Source organism: Ipomoea nil, unplaced genomic scaffold (genome assembly GCF_001879475.1).
Source record: "Ipomoea nil cultivar Tokyo-kokei standard unplaced genomic scaffold, Asagao_1.1 scaffold0980, whole genome shotgun sequence".
NCBI classification, from domain to species: Eukaryota; Viridiplantae; Streptophyta; class Magnoliopsida; order Solanales; family Convolvulaceae; genus Ipomoea; species Ipomoea nil.
Genome location: NW_017617408.1, coordinates 110,367 through 121,207, shown reverse-complemented (window position 1 = coordinate 121,207; position 10,841 = coordinate 110,367). Strand labels below are relative to the sequence as shown.

General features: G+C 30.3%; 1 long non-coding RNA gene across 2 annotated transcripts; it reads left to right on the top strand.

Annotated features, from left to right (window-relative positions):
• Positions 1 to 811: 811 nt before the first annotated feature.
• LOC109179795 lies at positions 812 to 2,058 on the top strand. Of its 2 annotated transcripts, none has more exons than XR_002053979.1 (4): positions 812 to 1,014; positions 1,274 to 1,466; positions 1,649 to 1,700; positions 1,828 to 2,058. It is a non-coding gene; the product is annotated as an uncharacterized LOC109179795 (long non-coding RNA). The 2 variants fall into 2 exon arrangements; XR_002053978.1 differs by having other exon boundaries at positions 1,649 to 1,718.
• Positions 2,059 to 10,841: the final 8,783 nt, after the last annotated feature.

The window sequence follows — 10,841 nt, the reverse complement described above, 5'->3', positions numbered from 1 at the left end:
AGAATTTTTATATTGAAGAAAAATAAAGACAATATAACTAATAAAATTATTTATCTTATTTAATTTATTGATAATGAATAATTTTTTTTTTGAATAAAGACATTGTAGACACATAATTCTAAATTAAAGAAATGCATATGTATTATTTTTTGTTGTAACTACTAAATTATTATTTATATAATTTAATAAGAGTAAAATAGAGTACTAATTATGTCAACTTTGATTGAGATGAGGTTCGAACCTAAGACCTTTTTTTATTAAAATCAATGAGTAAGTTAACGGTGAACTAACGGCAATTCTTAAAATTTTAACGGAATTAGTAACGGTGTGTGGGTATTTTAGAAAATTTTAGTGTAAAATTTAAATCTGATCAATCTTTTAATCAATCTGAGCCATTCATTTGATTAAAATATGTGACCGCCATTTTTTATACCCATTATAGGCCTAACTCTCTTGGGCTCTTATTAGTATAGTAGATAGTAGATATATCTTCTACATCTTCTACAATTTTTCTACAATTTTAATAAGAGCCAATAATGTTAGACCCTTAACGGGAACTAAAAAAATGTCGGTACAATAGTATGTTATAAAAGATTGTACTTTGTGTTCTTCGTATTGTACAATGTCCAATTAAATTCCTAATCTATCCTCATCCTTTTTAATTTTACTAAATAATTCTGTCAAATTAAACAGAAACTGTTAAGTTGAAGTAGCGGTGGTAATTTTGTAATTTTGATGAAATTGGATGGCAGTTTGTACTTAAAAGAAATTAAGGCAGTTTGTTGAGGTGCGGATATAATGCACCAGAGAACAAAAGAGGGAAGAACAGAACAGAATTGCAAGACGAAGAAGAAGAAGATCAGAGTTCGCAAGAGGAAACGACATCATTCTGATTATTGCCGCTTCTACCGATTCCAATCTTCTTCCGCCTTTTTTTTTTTTTTTTTTTCCTTCTGTTTCCTCGGGTGTTACAGCCAAGCTTCAATTTTTCATCATTCTGTAGGCGCCGAAGAGGTATGTAACGTTGAAAAGTTAGCGGTCTGTTTTTGTTTGTTTTTGCCACTTGGACTTCACACCAAGTGTTTGAGTTATTGTTTTTTTTTTTTGGATACTATTAGATGTTGTCTTTGCAAAAAATGTAATTAGTATAATGAATCTGATGTTTTGGTGGTTCTTTGCAAAAAATGTAATTCAGTGAGCAATATTCTTTCACTGTTTCCCTTATATAATTTTGTGACATTATCACTTCATGTTTTCTTGCACTAACTCTTAGATGAAGATGTTGAAATCTTATATCGTGAAAGCTGCTTTTAGAAACCATGGCTATAATCTTTTCCAGTTCATTCCACAGGTAATGTTGTGCCTTGAACCTTATCTTCTGTGGATGCATCTTTATTAATATTGTTAATTATATTGCTTTCCTAGAGGGGGGTGCACATCAGAAACAAGGAGGCAACAGAGTGGATGTAAGAACAATAGTATTTTTGTTGTCTTTGCAAGTAGATCTTGCACTCAAGTTAGCTAGCTATATAGTTGTCTATATTTGATGTTGTTGTTGAAAACTTGGGTTTCGTCTATAATTCCTTGTGCTTGCTACCTAGGAAGAATGGATTAAGTCGCTGACCGATTTCTTGTGCTTGCTTTCTAGGAAGGCTAGACAACGGGGTGCAACCATTCAGCAAAAGTATTTATGCAAAAAGGTCATTGATCTTCTAAATGTGTGTTTAGATGTCCGAGTCTTCAGTTTTCTACACCACATTTGCGGTGATGCTGTGACAAAAAGCTCCCTGATTATATCCCTTTTAATTTTATTCTTGACTTTTTTAGGAAGCTTGGAACAAGTTCAACTAAGAAGAGAGGTAGGCAGTAGCCAAGTCATCAAGCCGGCTATAGTGTTGCTGCAACTGTTGTAATTTTATACCATTTCTAAGTCAGGGTTTGTTCCCCTTTGCCGATCTTTTACAAATCTTTACACTTTAGCTTTGTGAATGTAAGCTCCAAGAAATTTGAATTTTAAACATATTTCAGCTCCTACTATATAAAGAGGTAGTAACTCTATTTTTATATTAAAAAAAAATAGTAACTCTATTTGTAAATTATCCTTCACTTTGCATTTTCTATTATAATTATAATTGCATTAGAAAATATTAAAGTTTTAATAGGTTTTTAGAATATAATACAAATCTTTATAGAATTCTAACATATAATTAGAATATTGAAGTCTTAATAAGTTTTCAGAATACAAATGTTTATAAAATTTTAACTTAAAATTAGAATATTGTAGTCTTAATAGAATTTTTAGCATACAAATCTTTATAGAATTCTAACTTATAATTAGAATATTGAAATCTTAATTGGATTTTAGCATACAAATCTTTATAGAATTCTAACTTATAATTAGAATATTGAAATCTTAATAAGATTATAGAATATGACTTCAAAAATAGAATACAATACAAATCGTTATAGAATTCAATAACTTCTAATTAGAATATTCAAATCTTAATAGGGTTTTAGAATACACATCATCTTTATACAATTCTAAATTATATTTATAATAGTGAGTCTTAATAGGAATTTAGATTTAGAATACAAATATTCACTGCATGCATTGTGGTGAAATGACTACGGTGGGAACACCATGTTTAGTAACAATTTTTATATACATTTTATTTAGAATAAGGTAAGTGTCAATTTAATCATTAAAAAAAAAAACAAAATACAACAATGCTAATCTAAAAAAACATAATAGGTGTAAACTGGACGTGGAAATTATTGATGGAAGTGGATGCCTTGTTGCATTCGTGTTTGGGAAATGTGGAACAACTGTTACTCTTAACCAGCAAACAAGTTATGCAATTGGAACAATAGGTACTGCTCCTCTGCCAACCACAAACAGTCATGTTTTACATTAAATTAACCTATGACTAACTACATATGCATTTTGCAGGGTCAACAGTTAAGAATTGAACATATCAATAACCGCTTACAAGATGAAGAATCAATCCTATACCCAAGAAAGCAAAAACATGGTATCATATACCATAACATCATTGGATGAATCATTCTCATTCACTACCACCAGTAAATAAGATACAATAAAGACACAACCATCAAAAATGAAACTCAACTTCAAGACAATTTCGAGCCTCAACAAACGCGCACTAAGAAAAATTAATTTACTCTACTCAAATTAGTACTTTTTATCCAACTATTTTCTTCCGGTGGTTAATCATAATAGATAATCAGCTTTAATTAGTGGTTTATTTGTTTTTACCTACGTTAGTTATAATTTAGCTATTTACAATATCTTTATCTTTTATTAAAATATAAGCACCGTACTATTTCTTTATCTTTTATTAATTTAGCATTTCTCTCTCTCTCATTATTATATAAATACTTTAATCAATTGAGAAACACTAATTTAAAAATACACATTGGGAATTGGTCTAACCGCGCAAAGCGCGTGTGATAACTAGTATATATATATATATATATATATATATATATATATATATATATATATATATATATATATATATATATATATATATATATATATATAGGGAAGGGTTCAAGTGCGGGTATAGCTTCCCGTGCGGTTGTGCGGTTAGATCTGAGCCATTGATCAAATCTAAATCAATGGCTCAAATCAATGAAATTTTCTTTTTTAAAAAACGCGTGTTTGGAAGAAAGCCACGCACCTTAACTGTTAACTCACGCACATTAAGTACAAACTCATGCACATTAAGTACAAAATCCACGCACATTGTTGGACAAGAAGACACACTTTTGGTAGACGCTTTTGGTTTTGGTAGACGCTTTTGGTCATTTAGACGTGCTGCATGCTTCTTCATCCAACACACATTAAGCACAAAACCCACCACTTCAAATATTAACTCACGGACTTTAAGTTTCAACAACTCTGACATTAAGCACAAACTCACACACATTAAGTATAAAACTCACGCACATTAAGCACAACCTCACGCACATTAAGCACAAAACCCACACACTTTAAGTATTAACTCACAGACTTTAAGTTTTAACAACTACTCACGTTAAGCACAACCCCACGCACATTAACCACAAACCTCACGCACCTTACGCACAAAACTCACGCATCTTATATACAAAACTCACGCGCATTAATCACAGATCCGCTCACCTTAATTTTGACCTAGATGCAAAAATTATAAAATTGCCACCGTGTCTTTTTTTAAAATTTTGGTAATCCTGGACGTTGATTTAAGCGAGATGAATGGCCCAGATTAAACCGTACAACCGCACCTGGACACCCTAACAGCACCAGAACCTAATTCTATATATATATAAACAAACTTCATTTCAGCTGGTGACCACTCTGAAGCGCTCCAGCAATGGCCTGTTAGGACGACCATGCGCTCAAGCAATTTTTTTTCCTGACACAAACCATTCATTTGCAGGAGAAAAATTTATCCAAAATCTTCTTCTCTCATCAACCAAAAACCCATGCTCAGTTTTTGTTTACCTTGCATAAACCACAAAAAAGTACACTAATGGGGATAATACTCTAAGATTTTAATTTGGGAGTCTACTCTCTCTTTCCTTAAAACAAATTGAGAAATATACTTAATTTTAAGATTCAATTAATAATAATATTTAGTTATTGGCATGACACTTCCTATAATGCGTATACTCCTAACTCATATAATTATAATAATAAACTTAATTTGATCACAAAAAATCTACAAATAAATACTTAAATTATTTAAAACGAAATGGATAGCTTTTACTAACTCAATAATCTTTGTCGGCTAAGTGAAGGGTGCATTGATTGTTATAGAATTATAGAAAACCTAAACAAAAATGAAAATGATTTGCTAAAGGTGTGGACTGAAGATAAATTAAAATAATACCACGTGAAATGTGCTTATTAGGCAAACATCATTGAACAAAACTTGCCAATCTAAGATCTACAATTCCTAGTTTGTGGATTGTGATGTGGTCTCTCTGTTCCTCGTTACAAAAACATTATATAGTACAATTTACACACACACACATTTGTGGATTGTGATGTGGTTAAATTATCTAACCTTTGATAACCTTTTTCTATAGTAATACTAGTTACCATGCATGTATTTGCGCGAATAGTGCAATGCCAATGTGTATTTGTAAAAATATCATTTAGTATCATAGCGTTATATCAAAGCAAGATTATCAAATTTTTCATAAAATTTAAATATTTCAAGAATGCATAATAATAACTATGATATGTGGCAGAAATGTTAGATTAACTGGTCCAATAATAGTTATGCAGATTTTATTTATTTATTTATTTTTGTAATAATTTAGTTGGTAGTAGGCATCTTATTATTTTAAGAGATCTAGGGATCAAAATTTATTGGCTACACTCTAATTCTATTTTTATTGATGAAATGCAATTTATTTCAACCATTTTATATTTTGTCATAAATATTTGTTTAGCACGTTTTGAAGTTTTTGATCCTACTTAAAGGTATTCGTAACCCACTGCCCTTGGTGGCATATACCATACGTTTGTGTTTTAACTTTAAAAGTTTACCTAAGAATATTCATTTTTGATGATGTATTGCTACTGAATGATTGTTTTTTAAATTTGATTATCAAGCGTTTGGGGTAAGAAATTTGAAAAAATATTTTCTGAAAAATAATTTATTTTTTAAAAAATATTTTTATTTTTTAGTATTTGGGTAGAAGCCAAAAAGTTTTTTGTTTTTTGTTTTTTTTGTTTTTTTTTTTTGGTTTGTCGTTTATTTTTCAAAAAACTAAACAAAAATACGTTACAAAATTTTTCATGTGAAATATTAATTATTTTAAATTGATAAATATAATAACTTTGAATTAAAGAAATTTAAAAAGTAAAAACTTAATCACTACAAGAAAAATGCATATAGACAACGGTTTTTCACTGTTGTCGTGTTGTGTATTCAAATACGCTTAAAGACAACATACTAACGATAACAGTTAAATAAAATCGTTGTCTTAAAAAAAAAAAAAAAAGAACGTGCAACGACAACTGTTTTATAAAACCGTTATTGTTGTAGTGTTGTGTATTCAAGTCCTATTAAAGACAACACACAAATGACAACGGTTAAATAAAATCGTTGTCTTTTAAAACATAATAATGTGCAAAGACAACGATTTTAAAAAATCGTTATCTTTGTAGTGTTGTTTAATCAAGTACACTTAAAGACAACCTATCAAAGACAACGGTTAAATAAAATCGTTGTCTTAAAAATAAAAAACGCACATAGACAACGGTTTTTAAAAACCGTTGTCGTTGTAGTGTTGTCTTTTCTCAAATTACATAAAGACAACACACTTATAACAACGGTTAAGTAAAAACTGTTGTCTTTGACAAAAGTGTTGCGTTAAAGACAACGATTTTGGACCAAACTGTAGTCTTTCATACAAAAGACAACACTTTTGTTAAAAATCGTTGTCTTTCAAGTGTTGTCTATGTGAATTTTTCTTGTATTGAATTGTTTTAATTGTTTGGGCCATAGGTTGAGTTGAGCTATTTTATTTAACTATTTTGACATGTCCCAGTCTAGCCGAATTGTAAGTGAGCGCAAATTATGCCGTGGAAACGTGTTCATCATGCTTTGTGAACACGGTTTCAAACGGCATCGTTTTTACTGAAAAAAAAATAAAATTTAGTTAATATGCTGTTAACGGCGTTTTGCATTCTATGTTCAGATTATGAATTTACATTTATTAAATTATGAATTTTCTGTTATGAGATTATGAATTTACAGTTATGTAATTATGAATTTTCTGTACATTCATAATCTCATAACAGAAAATTCATAATCTCATAACAGAAAATTCATAATTTCATAACAGAAAATTCATAATCTCATAAAAGAAAAATATTTATTAAATTACGAATTTTCTGTTATGAGATTATGAATTTACAGTTATGTAATTATGAATTTTCTGTACATTCATAATCTCATAACAGAAAATTCATAATTTCATAACAGAAAATTCATAATCTCATAAAAAAAAATTCATAATTCCATAACTGCACATTCATAAATTCATGCTTGCACATTCATAATTTATGAGTGTTGAAGAAACTTGCGCGAAGAAGAAGTGAAACCGTAAAATGTGAATATGAAGAAGAAAAGTCACGCTCTTAAAAAAAATAATAATGAAAGATAACAGTGCTCGTAAGTACCGTAACCATTTGGGACCGTGTTCACCATGGATGGTTAACACGGTTTCATGGCATAATGATTGTAAGTGAGCTAGTGTAGGCTGTGTAGTCCAATCCAAATATTAATCCATAAGATAAAGGATTGTTCGTTGACTAGAATGTGTACTCTTCTTTGTTGATTTAATTATTTCTTAGATAGAGAAAGACTGTAAATTTTAAAAAATGATCTATGAAATTCCATTTTCTAAATTACCATATAAACCCTAAATAAATTCCTTTTAAACTTGTGATGTGGTTGTTCAATTATTCATGAAGAGTATCTAATAAATGTAAAATGTATTATTGTTACGTCAGGTAATAAATTTAAGAGAGAACTGAAAAATAACATTTCAATATCATAATCAACCCCATTTAATACAAAATTTGACTATAAATAATTTTTTTTTTTTGAACATATTAATAAATTAAGGATAAAAAAGCAATATGCTTAACGTAATTTCTAATTAATTTTTTTTTCCTATACCTAATCAACCGTAAATAAAAAAGAGGGGAATATATAATTTATTTATACCAGAAATAACCCAGCATTATATTTATTATTTCAATTGTGGAATCACATGATCAGCATGTTAATTATATTATAAACTATATATCTAATTAACACACAAATATATCTAACTCTCACATGGATGATGCCTTTTGCTTTTGTCCAATTGAGAATAATGATAGATTGATAGTTGAATACTCAAAAAAGAGTGAATAAGTACGTGAAACATTATTCTCGTACAGTTATGTTAATACCCGACTTCTTGGGTAAGTTTATCGCACGAGATTTTTTTAGTGCGATTGATTTCTTTTGTATGATTTGTGGGTTACTACACAGGAGTAAGATTTACCTAATAAACATTTTCAAGCAGTGACGTCACCAAAAACAAAAAAAAAAAAAAAAAAAACAAAAAACAAAAAAAACAAAAACAAAAAACAAAAAACAAAAAGAAGGAATATGATAACTCTTGTACATTGATATAACATTTCAAATTTATTTTATATTACATTTCAAATTTATATAGCTGTTATATGTTGTTTAACACGTGAATAACAAAGTAAAATATTGATTGCATTCTAAGTCTATGTCATTTAAAGATTCTTGATTCAATTATGAATCCTAATAGTTGTTACTTTTTGTGGGGCAACAATTTAGTAATATGTATGCTAAATTTTACTTGATATGTACGTATATTTTAGAGTTCGTACCAAAATGATTCTTTGACCATTATTCTTCCAAAGAAAGAGTCTCAACTCGATAGAACATTTGGAAGGATGTAAAATAATGTTAACTCAACTGAACATGAACCACAGAAGCTAGACTTGTGCTCACAAGCACAAGAAACCCCCCTCACTTTGAGAGGTTGCTCCCACACTACCGCTGGTAAGACTTGATCCCTGGTCATTCTTCTAAAGTTTCACCTTTGTGACCAGTTGAGCTGCCATGCGGGTATTCTTTAACCATTATGCTAGTACTTCTTTTAGTTTTAAATTTTCAATTCGATCAAAACACATCTATTAAAAATATTATTTAAAAGAAGAAATATTTTTGTCAAATCCAAGTACATGACACCTACCTAAATTGACCATAAAATTCATCTATTATTACATTTTCAACACACTAGCGCCAATAAGGTTCCCAATACATACTCATCTATAAATAGTTGGTGGTGGACAGGGGCGGACCTACAGTGAGGGCAATGGGGTCAGCTGCCTCCACTCACCCCACCCCCCACCCCTTATATAATCATTGTATGTATATTTGAATATATAGTACAAATTTTAGTATAAGTATTAAAAAATAGAGAAATGTTAACAAAATGTGGCTTAGCCTAGTTCGCTAAGTGCGTGGTTGGCTTAAACGTAGGCTAGGGTTTGAATCCCCTTCTATTTGCTTTCTACATTTCATTTTCTTATTATTTCACTATTAACACTACCTTTTCTCATTATTTCACATTTTCATTATTTTATTAAATTGATTATGTTCATATTTTGTTATGAATATTTTTATAATGTTTTGATGTGTTTTATAATTTTATTATATCCAACATTATTTATGGCTATACTTTTTAAGTGTTTCATTTTTTTTTCTAATTATCAATTTTGCTTTAATATTTTGCCCCGGCTGAAAAAAATTCCTGGGTCCGCCATTGGTGGTGGAAAAACAAAAAAAAAATAATAAATAAAAATTTCAAGTTCATGCATAATGTCTTCAGTTTCTTCTAGTTCATTAAGGCAGCGATATTATTATTGTGATTTCATCCCAATTCTTTAATGTCAATGTGGTACTTGAGTTGTGTTGGTACCAGTTGGGTGGAAAAAAGTCTGGGGTGGGATGAATAGACTTTTCAATCTATTTCAAATTTAACTCTTAGAAAGCTAGATAATAAGAATAGATCGAATAAATATGAAAAATATTCAATACTTAAACTTATAAAACAATCTAACATAAATTGTACGCTATGGAATAAATGCATGTAAAGTAATGTGCTTAGAAACTCATAAGATTGAGAATATTAAAAGCATGCAATACATAAAATACTTACATAAAGTAAAGAGAGAGAATTTTTATAGTGATTTGAGGTGTATGTAATCCTTCTACTCCATTCTACTTCTATCTTCCAGGAGGAATTCGCTATCTCAATCACCTAGATATAAGATACAATGTATGAACTCTACTGCTTTGGTCACCAAGCCAGCATGATCTCCAGATCTTTTAGATAATGTGCTTTGCACACAAAGTCAACACTTATCACTAGCTAGATCACACAGATGAAATGCTTTGATCACAAAACCAACACGTATCTCAGGATTTCACAACTTTTTGTTACTTTCCTCTATCTACCATCGGTGGAGAAGAGAAAATGAATGTCTTCTATCTCTCCAACTAAGAAACTTTCAACTTGCAGTCTCTTTTTTACTAGATAAATCACTAAAGATTTATGAGAATGAATAAGAACTTAAAGATGTGTTTATGCTCTCGTATTTCTCGTTGTAGTACTTGACTCTCTACTTATTGGTGTATTTGTCTTCAAGTCTTCATGCCCTTTTATTGTTGATCAAATCTATCTGTTGGTGTGAGATAGTGTTTGGTGTCGGCTGGGTTGGCCGAGTTCAGTCCCTGCTCGATTCGAGACGTGGCGATGTGTCTTACCATGGAGAGATGTGGTTAAATGGTCAATGTCCACCTACTTATCATTAATTGGTTTTGAGTAGGATATAGTAACTAGGTACTACAGAACTCTGTGATTAAGTGTGCTTGATTTTTGATAATCCTGGGATGGGTGACCCCTGGGAAGTGAGCATACTCTTTGGTCTATGAGTCATGCTTTATTGACTTTTAAAACCCTTGAAAATGCAATAGATGATGAAGGTTATGCTTGCCATGCTTGTACTGCCAAAATAAGAGCAAGGGTTCTTTGGTCTTTTCCCTCTCTTTTCTGTTATAACCGTTGGGTTATTTTCCTTCTTTGGTTTGTAATAAATAGAGGAGACCACTTTCTCCTCTGTTAACTTTTCCTTTCTTCTTCAATGAAACAGTGCAGTAATCTTCTCCTAGCTAACATGTTTCAGCTTCTCTGCATCCTACTAGAACTTAGCTCATGATTCCAAT